This window comes from Salmo salar, chromosome ssa14 (assembly GCF_905237065.1).
Source record: "Salmo salar chromosome ssa14, Ssal_v3.1, whole genome shotgun sequence".
Classification (NCBI taxonomy): domain Eukaryota; kingdom Metazoa; phylum Chordata; class Actinopteri; order Salmoniformes; family Salmonidae; genus Salmo; species Salmo salar.
In genome coordinates this window covers 25,914,587-25,927,495 of record NC_059455.1, presented here as the reverse complement: position 1 = coordinate 25,927,495, position 12,909 = coordinate 25,914,587, and the positions used below count along the sequence as shown (strand labels likewise).

Genomic DNA, 12,909 nt, shown 5'->3' with positions numbered 1-12,909 from the left:
TTGAGTCTTCTTGGGTATGATGCTACAAGCGTGGGACACCTGTATTTGGGGAGTTTCTCCCATTCTTCACTGCAGATCCTCTCAAGCTCTGTTAGGTTGGATGGGGAGCGTCTCTGCACAGCTATTTTAAGGTCTCTCCAGAGATGTTCCATCGGGTTCAAGTCCGGGCTCTGGCTGGGCCACTCAAGGACATTCAGAGACTTGTCCTGAAGCCACACCTGCGTTGTCTTGGCTGTGTGCTTAGGGTCGTTGTCCTATTGGAAGGTGAACCTTCACACCAGTCTGAGTGCTCTGGAGCAGGTTTTCATCAAGGATCTCTCTGTACTTTGCTCTGTTCATTTTTCTCTCAAGCCTGACTAGTCTCCCAGTACCTGCCTCTGAAAAACATCTCCATAGCATGATGCTGCCACCACCATGCTTCACCGTAGGGATGGTGCCAAGGTTTCCTCCAGACGTGATGCTTGGCATTCAGGCCAAAGAGTTCAATCTTGGTTTCATCAGACCATAGAATATTTTTTCTCATGATCTGAGAGTCCTTTAGGTACCTTTTGGCAAACTGCAAGCGGCCTTTCATGTACCTTTTACAAAGGAGTGGCTTCCGTCTGGCCACTCTACCATAAAGGCTTGATTAGTGGAGTGCTCCAGAGATGGTTGTCCTTCTGGAAGGTTCTCCCATCTCCACAGAGGAACTCTGGAGCTCTGTCAGAGTGGCCATCTCCCTGACCAAGGCCCTTCTCCCCCTATTGCTCAGTTTGGCCGGGCGGCCAGCTCTAGGAATAGTCTTGGTGGTTCCAAACTTCTTCCATTTAAGAATGATGGAGGCCACTGTGTTCTTGGGGACCTTCAATGCTACAGAAATGTTTTGGTACCCTTCCCCAGATCTGTACCTCAACACAATCCTGTCTCAGAGCTCTGGACAATTCCTTCAACCTCAGGGCTTGGTTTTTGCTCAGACATGCACGGTCAACTGTAGGACCTTATGTAGACAAGTGTGTGCCTTTCCAAATAATGTCTAATCAATTGAATTTACCACAGGTGGACTACAATCAAGTTTTAGAAACAACTCAAGGATGATCAATGGAAACAGGATGCACCTGAGCTCAATTTTGAGTCCCATAGCAAAGGGTCTGAATACTTATGTAAATAAGGCATTTCAATTTTTATTTTTTTACTACATTTGCAAACATTTCTAAAAACCTGTTTCCGCTTTGTCGTTATGGGGTATTGTGTGTAGATTGAGGGAAACATTTATTTAATCAATTTTAGAATAAGGCTGTAACGTAACAAAATGTGAAAAAAGGGAAGGGGTCTGAATACTTTCCGAATGCACTGTATCCCAACCAGAAGCCATGGATTACAGGCAATATCCACACTGATCTAAAGGCTAGAGCTGCCGCTTTCAAGGAGCGGGACACTAATTTGGATGCTTATAAGAAATCCCGCTACGATCTCCGACGAGCCATCGAACGGGCAAAGCATCAATATAAGACTAAGATTGAATCCTACTGCGCCGGCTCTGACGCTCGTCAGATTTGGCAGCGCTGCAAACTATCACGGATTACAAAGGGAAAACCAGCCGCAAGCTGCCCAGGAAAGATAAATACCTTCTATTCCCACTTCGAGGCATGCAACTATGAACCATGCATGAGAGCACCAGCTGTCCTGGACGACTGTGATCTCGCTCTCAGTAGCCGATGTCAGTAAGACCTTCAAACAGGTTAACATTCACAAGGCCATGGGCCAGACGGATTACCAGGACACGTACTCGGAGCATGCGCTGACCAACTGGCAAGTGACTTCACTGACATTTTCAACCTCTCCCTGTCCCAGTCTGTAATACCTACATGTTTCAAGCAGACCACAATAGTCCATGTGCCCAAGGACGCCAAGGTAACCTGTCTAAATGATTATTGCTACTCACAGATACTTACACTGACTCTCCAACATGCACACATGCATATTGACACCACTCACACATAGTTTAGTTTTGTCTTTCAAAATCCTATTTTCCCTAAGCCTAACACTATACTAGGCCTAACTTCTAAACCTAACCTCCAACCTTAACCCTAATTGTAACCCTAAATCAAATCAAATTTATTGGTCACAGTTTTTTTAAGAACCTGAGCCTAAAACATCATTTTTCCTCATGGGGACTGGTGAAATGACCCTCGTTCTCAGAATTTTCCTTTGAGGACTTCTACAAGGATAATTAAACAAAAAAACACACACACACTTTTACACTGCACATTGACTCGGTACCGGTACTGCTTGTATATAGCCTTGTTATTGACATCAATTGTGTTATTATTTTTTGGAATGTTCTTTTCTTACTTTTAACGCTGCATTGTTGGGAAAGGGCTCGTAAGTAAGCATTTCACAGTAAAAGTATACAACTGTTGTATTTAGCGCATGTGACAAATTAAATTTGATTGATTGATTTGATTTTGATTTGCTTTAATACCAGACAAAAGGTAGTTCCGCGTTATTTACTACCGAAGTGAGAAAATGCTCATTATCTATTGTATTGTAGATGTCTCTGACCAAATAGTATGAGATAATTTCAATTCACAATGATGACCTTTTTTCAGAGCATTTCTGTTTGGTTTTTCTCTCCCGTGCATTGACGGACCACTCAATAGTGCAGAGAGTGATGCTTCAAAGTCACGTTCCCTCACATTCCAATTTGCCTAGATTAGAGCTACTAGCCAAGCTAGCCAAGATATCACTCACTGGGCACTTTCAAAATCGAGATGAAAACATGAATACAATGTAACACAAACAAAATGTTATATGGTCAGAACTATAAATCTCTAAGAATGAGTACTGCCGTTGACCTACACAGCAATCATCTCTAAAGCACAGAAATACATACAGCAGCCCCAACACAATTATTAACACAAATATTCACCTACAATTCCACATCTCTGATGGTATTCCATTTTCAATAAACATTTCAAAAATCCTTTCTTAGACTTATGTTGTCATTGATTAGACTTGTGCAGTCATTGATTAGACTTGTGCAGTATTTGTGCAGTCATTGATTAGACTTGTCAGGAATTAGGCTACAGTCATTTGTGAACAAACATATTGCATCATTGCACATGCGGTTTCAAATGAATAGGAAAGTTCAAGGCAAAGTTCAATGTTAAGATGGTGACCATCAAGCTATTCAATGTCTGGAATGCCTTGAGCTTTATACAACGTTGAAGTCATTGGACTAATAATGAAATTAGTAACTTTAGTGCATATAGTTAGTAGATGAGCAGCTGGTCCTAATGGTAGTAAGAAGCCGCAGCTTTCTGCCATCCCTCTAGCCTGCTCTACTCTAGTCAGCGAGGCGTTTCAGATGCTAGAGCAGGGTTTAGGGTTAGCTTGTTTACCCTCCTACTCAGGCAGAGGGAGACAGGTAGTCTTTCCAACTCACTGCACAATAAATCCCCCATTCCCTGCAGTGGGGCTTGGGGTATTTACTGTTCGGAATGTGAGTGGCAACTTTCTGCAAGTTGCTGACTCTCCTCAGCGCTTACATTTTAGTAATTTAGCATATGCTCTTATCCAGAGAGACTTACAGAAGTGAGTGCATACATTTTCGTAACTTTCTCTGTACTGTTCTCAGCAGAGCAAAGCTGGAGGAGGAACCTTGCTCTTCAGTCCTGACCTTTCCTCCTCTTCCTCAGGAACATGGCTATGTACTCCATCCCTGTGCTCTTCTCCACACACCTCTTCACTATGGCAAACTTCCCCCTGGAGAAAGATAGGGGACTTAACGTTGAAGGACATGCCTTAATAATGAGCACACTGCCCCTTACAACAGGATCAAAACACATAGGACTACAACGTGATAAACCATTTATTAATAGGTCTTAGAGAAGGCTAACTATAGTGATGATAGTGATTGTTAATGTTGATTATGCATTTTGGTGGATAATCAAGATTGTTATTTACATCCAACTAGTCTGTCTTCCCTTGATTAGAAATGTATAGTGAAATTGAATGATTGGGAAATGGGCAATAAGGTGGCACAGACCATCAATTGTTGTCATGGTCACTGAATAAGTCTTTGTCTCCCTGCATTCCTTCTTCATTCAATCATTATTAAACCAATGCGACCTTCAAGCTCACTCAACCATTGCTTTTAATTACCCACTTTAGTGCCCAGAAAGAGAGCCTGGGTTCATCAATGACCTCATGCAGTATTATTGGCTGGCTCGATGTCACATTTTGGCTCCCGGCTTAAGTGTCACGAAGTCTACCGAAGGTGGCTCCTCTCCCTGTTCGGGCGGCGCTCGGCGGTCGTCGTCGCCGGCCTACTAGCTGCCACCGATCCTCTTTTCCGTTTAGTTTGGTTTTGTCTGGTTTTGTGTTACACCTGTTTTGAGTTATGTAATTAGTGGGGTATTTAGTCTTGCTGTCTGGGTTTAGGTTTTTGTGCGGGATTGTTCGTTTGTTGCCTGTCGTGGGGTGTTTTAGTTTTCTACATTATTTTTGTAGAAGACGTTTATTTTGTTGCTGGACTGCGCTCCAACCATTTTGAGGCGGACATTGTTATTTTTGGTGTGGTACGTTTTTCCTTGTTCATTTTCCTATTGGATTTGTTGGAACTAGGATAATAAACATCCTACTCCGTATATGTGGTCTCCTGCGCCTGACTTCACCCCCCATCACTCTAGTGAGCCGTGACATTAAGGCTCCAATGACTGTCTACCCTCAGAGTTTATCACGTGCAGTGATATTCAGGAGTCAGCAAATCAAGTCTTCATACATACACACGTAAGGACTATAACATTTATCTAAACTATCTAGCATAAGGCCATGCCCAATACTTTAACATAATTACAAGATGTTTTCCAACTGTTGTAAATAAGTGTCTTAGTAGTAGTAGGTTCCGAGTAGTGCCATCCATGCCTCGATCCAGTTATTCACAGCGGTATGTCTCTAGCCTTTAGCCCTGGCTGACGTTGTAAACCCTGACGCTGATAAACCCATTCATGTCCTCGGTGAGAGTCACACCGAGGACCAGGTGCATGGGCTCTCTGCTGTGTGCATATGAGAAAGGGATTATAAAGCAGAGGGTAGGTGGGTTAAGGTGAGAAGACACTCAGCCCAAACAGGATCACTCTCACCACAAATTAATAATCTTGAAAAAAAAAAAAACGTATATATATTTACCTGACTAAGTGTTTACACGACTACCTGGACAAAATTGGCCCAGGCAAGGGACTAAATTCAGCATATTCCCAAGAGGCCTGATATCAGCACTCAAACTCATGTTATAAAGCCTGTGTGACTTGTAACTTATAAAAATGAAACTCCCACAAGCTATTTTACACATGGTCACACCTACACACATGGTCACTCCTACACACACACACACAGTTGGATACTACTGCACTGTTGGAGCTAGCAACACAAGCATTTCACTACACCTGCAAGAAGATCTGCGAAATATGTGTATGTGACCAATAAAATGTGATTTGATTTGACACACACATTTTGATAAACTAGCACAGAAGAGCTCTAATGATAAGTCACTAGTGTGTTTCCCCAACATCTCCAGGTTAAAGGTATGGCCATGCAGCTACGGGAGGTCTGGCTCAAACTGGATTACAACATATTACCTCTGAATCACAGACAGCTTGGCAGCCCAATTAGCATGGCTTAGCCTACTCCTCTGTTGCACTGACCAAATCAAAATGTTATTGGTCACATACACATGGTTAGCAGATGTTAATGCGAGTGTAGTGAAATGCTTGTGCTTCTAGTTCTGACAGTGCAGTAATATCTAACAAGTAATCTAACAATTCCACAACAACTACCTAATACAAACATCTAAAGGGATGGAATAAGAATATGCACATATAAATATACTGATGAGCGATGACCGAGCGGCATAGGCAAGATGCAATAGATGGTATAAGATACAGTATATACATATGAGATGAGTAACGTAAGATATGTAAACATTGTTAAAGTGGCATTATTTAAAGTGACTAGTGATCCATTTATTAAAGTGGCCAATGATTTGAGTCTGTATGTAGGCAGCAGACTCTCTGTGTTAGTGATGGCTCTCTGTTAGTGATACCATGCTGACTAATTACATTATTTAAGGGAATTAACTCACTAGTACTGAACCTGGCCAACTGTAGTTTACAATTCAACAAGTTATGCACTGGAAAAGATTGTAATACTGTAACTTGTCTCAGCTGTCCAGATAAACCACGAAAAAAGATAAATAGATAAGAGTGCTAATCAAAGAGTGTCCATGGTTTTGGAATAGATTAGATGCTTTTGCATGACAAATCTCCTGTGACTTCAGTTCTCTTTATGTTCGGTATGTCAATGGCTAGATTCACTTGCCAGTCTTGCACTCACAGCTGGGGAAAGTTGTAATATTCATATGTGAATACATGCTGAGTTATGGTTGGATGCATTTTGCCGCCGTGTCATACTGTGCGGTGATTGGTTGGGACCACCCAGACGGTTGGGTCGTGGGCAGTTGATCGTGGTTGGAGATAGGCTAACATGGAGTTGTAACTAGTTAATAAAGAGTTATGTTAAGAAACATCCTGTGGTTCTGCGTTTTATTATTTTGTACAAAGCGTACAAAACAAAACATGGTGTCAGAAGTGGGATGGTCTTAAAAGATGGATTTTTCTGGAGTTCCTTCACCTCGAATGGACTGGGAGTCTACAAACTTACCCGATGCATGGCGTAAGTACAAACAGCATGTGGAGCTAATGTTCACGGGTCCCCTGAAGGAAAGAGGAGAAGAGGAAAAATGTAGCTACCTGCTCCTCTGGATCGGTGAAAAAGGGAGAGATATTTACAACACATGGACACTTACCGAGGCTGAATCAAAGGTACTGAAAACATACTACGATCGTTTTGAAGCATATGTTGTGCCGAAGACTAATACAATTTTCGATAGGTACAAATTCCATGAGAAAGTACAGGGAGCTAGCGAGTCTTTTGAACAGTTTGTGACTGAGCTGCGTCTGCTTGTGAAAGACTGTGATTATGCAAACAAGGATGAGATGGTCAGGGACCGTATTGTATTTGGAATACACTCACCGCGAGTGAGAGAGAAACTTTTGAATGTTGGGTCTGAGCTAACGCTGGACAAAGCTATCGACATAGCCAGATCTCACGAGCTAGCACAGGCTCAGATGAAAACCATTTCGCGCCGCAGCACGAGCGCATCACGTGAACAAGCAGTGCACGCAGTCAGGCAGACATCAAAGCACACCTCCGGTGCCCAGAGAGAGCGTTTCAGAACGGAGAGAGACATAACTCCAAAACAGAGCGACACAGACTCAAAACGCCCCAAAACATGTGGATATTGTGGATACAAAGTGCATGGCGAACAAGGAAATTGCCCAGCTAAAGGCAAACAGTGTACTAAATGTGGTAAATGGAATCACTTTGCAAAAAGTGTGCAGAGCTTACCGTGGAAAAACAGTACACACAGTGAGTGAAGATGAAATGTCAATCAAAGAGTCAAATGATGATGAACTGTTTATTGATTCAGTGACACAGAAAAGTCACATATCAGAGACAGAGCAAGCCTTTGCTGACATTGAGATAGGAACACAAGGCACAAAGCTAAAGTTCAAACTAGACACTGGTGCACAAGTAAACATTATTCCTCTGAATAAGTACCGCAGCTTGACATCTGAGTGCGAGCTACAGCCCACCATGCGCAGACTGACTGGTTATGGTGGTGAACAGCTCCCAGTAAAAGGCACATGCACTTTCAAATGCAAATACAAAGAAAGTGACATGATGTTGGACTTTTACGTTGTTGACACTAGAGCACCTGCAGTGCTAGGTCTTAAAGCATGTTTAGACATGGACCTCATCAAGCTAGTTTTATCAGTAACAGCACCAGTAGAGACAGAAAATGTACTGGAGGAGTTTGCTGATGTCTTTACAGGAATAGGATTATTCCCAGGAGAATGTACCATTCACCTTGACCCAGACGCAACCCCTGTGGTCTACCCACCGAGAAAGATTCCCCTTGCTCTCCGTGCCCGTCTGAAGAAAGAGTTGGAGAGCATGGAGCAATCTGACATAGTCACCAAGGTTACAGAACCGACTGACTGGGTAAACGCGTTAGTGGTGGTGGAGAAACCACGCACAGGCAAGCTCCGAGTACGCCTCGACCCAAGAGACTTGAACAAGGCTATCAAACGGCCCCATTACCCTTTACCGACGCTAGATGGTATCACGCACAAGCTAGCGGGAGCACGCTACTTCAGTGTCATGGACGCTAGATCAGGCTACTGGGCTATCAAGCTCACAGAAGAGTCATCTAAGCTCACAACATTCAACACACCGTTTGGACGCTACAGGTTCCGTCGCCTGCCTTTTGGGATTATCTCAGCCCAAGACGAGTTTCAGCGAAAGATTGACGAAGTATATGAAGGCCTCGACGGAGTTGTGGCAATTGTGGACGACATCCTTGTTTATGGTCGAACCAAAGAGGAGCACGACCGAAACCTCCGCCGGATGCTGCAAAGGTCCCGCGAGAGAGGAGTCCGGCTCAACCCCGAGAAGAGCACAGTCAGCGCTACAGAGGTCAGCTACTTCGGACTACTCAATGGGGATATATAATTGTATTTCTTTGTCATCCTGAAATCTTTAAATTGAAAACAGCGACTACAGCTGGGAAGTTGGTTTGCTGTCTAGTGCAATGTCAAATACCTGAATCTATGTTAAAAACAAAATGGTCCTTGATCTATAGTAAATTATTAGATGGACATCCAATTGATGGTGCCTGAAGTTGTTACCACATTAAACACTGATTGAAAAGGACAACCATGCTCTATGATTGAAAGAATCCCAAGTTAGGAACATGATTAGAATATTATACACCAGGCAGAAAACAGCCTGTAGCTTTTTTAATAACCCCGAACCTCTTTGCCAGGTATAACGTTGTACACGTCCTGAAATGGCTCGGTCCTGATTGGGGTTTTGATGCTGTCCAGAAGAAGCGCAGTGGCTCCTCGGTTTGTCTCGACCTGACGGCGGCTTCTCACGTTGATGATCCGTGGACTGGCTGGTGGAATCATTCTTGGTTAACCTGATGAATACTCTGTCAACAGAAATGTGCGCTGTTGGGAGCGTAACAAAGTGTCCTTTCTTTTACTGCGTTTTGGAGAAGTTTTCCAGTTAGGGCATTTCTGACCAAATTTACAAATGTAATTCTAGCCAATCACCCTGTGTATAAGAACATACCCAAATGTTATCCGCAGTTCTAAAGCAGTCAGGCAGAGAAACAGTTGTTTGACAGGCTGCTCTGATAACCCTCTTGACAAAAGTCACTATAGCTCTGAGGCAGTGGCTGATAATAGCTCACCAGAACGCACAATGGGCGAATCATTTTTGCATCGCCCGGTGCCCCGGTTGGACGGGGCTGGCTCATTTTAGACCATTCCATTGGTCGTAAAATAAAATCTCCACCCACTTTGGGCAATCTTGGAAAACGAAACATTTCCGAGTTAAAGGAGCAGGGCGGGGTCTTGAAATGGAAGGAATTCGATGTCCCAGGCATGCCCCTTGTGAACGGGGTTAGCATTGATTGTATTCATTTTGAAACCGGCCTGCCTCCCGCAAGTGAGCCGGGTGCCCCTGTCAAAGACGGCGAAGTCGGCTGGAAACAAAAGTGAGGTATGTCAAGCACGTGGAGTAATGAGTTAAGATTCAGTGTTTTCACATGCATAAGCGTTTGCTCTTTATTAAAACGTATATCGCTTTACCTGCCTTCCCAAGGAAAACTACAAAAATGGTAGCCTAATGTATAGCCAATTTGATAGAAAATGCATGTTTGATGTTTCTGAACAATGCATCATGCTGTTTTGTTGACATTATGGCCCGGTGATGGTCGATTTGACCCGGTGCTCCTCCCTCACCGATTTCTTGCACAGTGAGGTGAGGAGCCATATCCCGGTTTACCCCGGTTCAGTCTAATAGAACTCCCACCTTGAGCTCATTATGTAGGTAGCCCAGCTTGAATAGCCTCAAGGGATGCCACTGAAACACTACACACTACTGAAAGATGACATAGGATTGATGGTCACAGGAACAAGCATTAACAATTTCTTTATTCACTTTTAAAAAGTCACACATTTGACTTTGAGTCAAGTAATGCTCTTAGGCTGATGACTAGCTATAGCTGATTGCTGTTTATGTTCTTTAAATATGAGAAAATGATATTTTATTTGTCTATAAATCAGCCTATTATTGTATTCAATGACAAAATAAAACGTCTCAATCGAAATGGCTTACAATTCACTTTAGTTAAAGGGGCAATGCAGTCAAAAATGTGATTTCCTGTGTTTTATATTTCCACACTGTGAGGCTGGAATTATACTATGAAATTGTGAAAATTATGATAATACCCTTCAGTGTAAGAGCTGAAATTTCAGCTCGTTTTGCATGGGTGGAGTGATATCACCAGGCAGCAGAGGTGGCACCACAGGTCTCCTGATGGTAACCAGGTAAAACTCAGGAACCTAGTTGTAAAGTTTGCCCTATTGCCTGGGGCAAGTGAACTGAGCAGTCGGACAAGTTGAGCCTTCTCTAAAGTTGCCCCAGGTGATTTATTTTGACTAAAAACAACAAAACTGTAAGGAATTCCAGTAGGCGTATTCTAAAACTGATCTTTCTGGCTCATCCCCATTGTTTAAGTGAAAGAATGACAATTTATGGCATTTGTGGCAGTCGGGCAAGTTGAGCCTGCTCTGTGGTTGTCCTATTGGGCAGGGGATAAAAAAAATGAAAACAACCAAACTGTAGAGCATTCCAGTAGGGGCATTGCAAAAGACGTAGATTATTTTTAACCTGCTACACTGTTGGAAGCTATGGTGAACTTCGATTGGTTACTCCTGCCACAATATCAGCTTTGCTCAACTTTAGTCCCGAACTGTTCAGCTCCCTCACTCAGTCTCACATCCCCAAGAGTCCCCCTCCCATTCCACCATCTCTAGTGTGCAGTCCAGTCAGACGTGAGCTGCGCATTGAGATCTTGAAAATAGAACCAGAGCACCATTTTACACTTCAGTAGAGCAAGCCTCTAATGGACCTGGTGCCATCTGGCCAAGGTTTTGTTGTCATTAATAGTGGAGCCAGTGCGCTCACGCCCATGAATAGGAGCGGCTTGCACTCGGCAAAAGTTACATGCTGACTACACTGGCCACATGCATGCTTTCGTGCGCGCCATCGCACACACGTTTTTTGGCTAGAGCTTTGTCAAATTTTGGTCCGGAGTCGTACAAAATCGGGTGTTTCTCTACTCTGACTATTAACACGAGAAAAGCTAGGCATCTTCCAATCCATTTCTGAGCCAATGCATTCTAACAATGTAATAAATACATTTCATATATGCTAATGCAAAAACTCATCATTTGGTTGTGTTTGAGGGTTTTAGGTAGACCAACCTTTTAGAATACGAAGAAAAAAAACACCCCATGCTATATGTAAAAACTAAAAACCATAAAACACCACAATTCAAGTGTTATGCACCATCACAAATAAATGCATTATTATTTTGTTAAGGCAGGTCTTTAGATTATGATTTTTCAAGGGGTGCTGCACCACCCTAAGCACCCCTACTTCCTGCAGCTATGGTTAGACCTACAGTTGATCAGACTGATACAGCATGTCAGATCGCTAATGTTTAGGTGAAGGGTTGCTACAACTTTTCTGTAAAGAGTTTTTGCTTGTGTCTGGAGTGAGTTATTTTCCCATTGCTAAAATAATACTGGAAGAAAGTGGAAAGATTGCTCTGCTTTCTGTTGAGGTGCGCCATGCCCGACCCACACATGCTAGTCGGAATTAGGAAACTCCAAAATTTGTGACTTGCTAACTGTTTGAACGCAGCATGTGTATAACTACAACCAGTTTGCAAGTCGGACATTTCTGAGTTTTCTACTTCCGACTAGCACGTGAACGCGGCAATAGTGCACAAGTTAACAAATTAGAAGGCAAGTTAGTCTAAAAAACAGTAGGCCTATTTTGTTCCTATTTTCAAAGCTTTCGCGTCCACATTTTTTATTAAACCAAATCAAAAGTGGTGGGGCGCTGCCTAGCTTTCAGGTTACACATCCCTCCCATTAGGCTCCTTCAATTAGGTCCCTCACTCAGACCACTCCCAGACAGTCCTCGCTAAATTATTTCTAAGAAGCTATTTATGTTTCTTTTTGACCATTTTAATTGAAAACAAGGCAACCGTAAACATGTCAAGGATGCAGCGCCCCCCTCACCCCCACACCCTGGGCCAATTTAGATATCGCATTAAAGTTCAGTTAACAACTATAGCTCCCACCTTGAGCCAATCACTGTAATTGTGTAAATGCCAGATCTCTATGGCAAGACACATCATTCACTCAAGTTTCGTCAAAATTGGCCCAGTGCTGTCTGAGATACTGCATTTGACTAATAAACATACAAACGAACGTACGGAAGGAGACAGATCCACTGTCCCTTCCCTGATTTCACAGTGGGGGACAACAATCACAGTAAGGTACTTAATTGTTACCCAGAAATTATTTGATATTGAGATAAAAACAGCTGCATTGAACCTTTTTAAGAGGCATTTTAAAAGGGTGTTTCTATATGCAGACACTCTGCTGCAGGCATAGGTCAATTCAAAAGTCTTTGTAAATCAAATCCACTCCCATATGAGATTACTATGACCTTACCACAGATGAAAGTTATAATTATTAGTTCTAATAATCTCTGAGCGTAGTGTCAGTGGCTCTGCCACACTTTGGATGTGTCACAGTGCTCTCTAGTGGTAAAAGATAACAGCATTTAACATATACTGGGGACATATCACTATTCTTTGACACTCATAAAACTAGTAGAAGAAAGTAGGTGCTCAACGAAGTGATTTTTTTATTGACGTTC

The 12,909-nt window shown here is 42.8% G+C and overlaps 1 long non-coding RNA gene across 1 annotated transcript; it reads left to right on the top strand.

Moving 5' to 3' along the window:
* The first annotated feature begins 1,294 nt into the window (after window positions 1-1,294).
* On the top strand, window positions 1,295-10,279 carry LOC123726678 (uncharacterized). The gene is made up of 2 exons (XR_006758776.1): window positions 1,295-4,770; window positions 8,927-10,279. It is a non-coding gene; the product is annotated as an uncharacterized lncRNA (long non-coding RNA).
* Window positions 10,280-12,909: the final 2,630 nt, after the last annotated feature.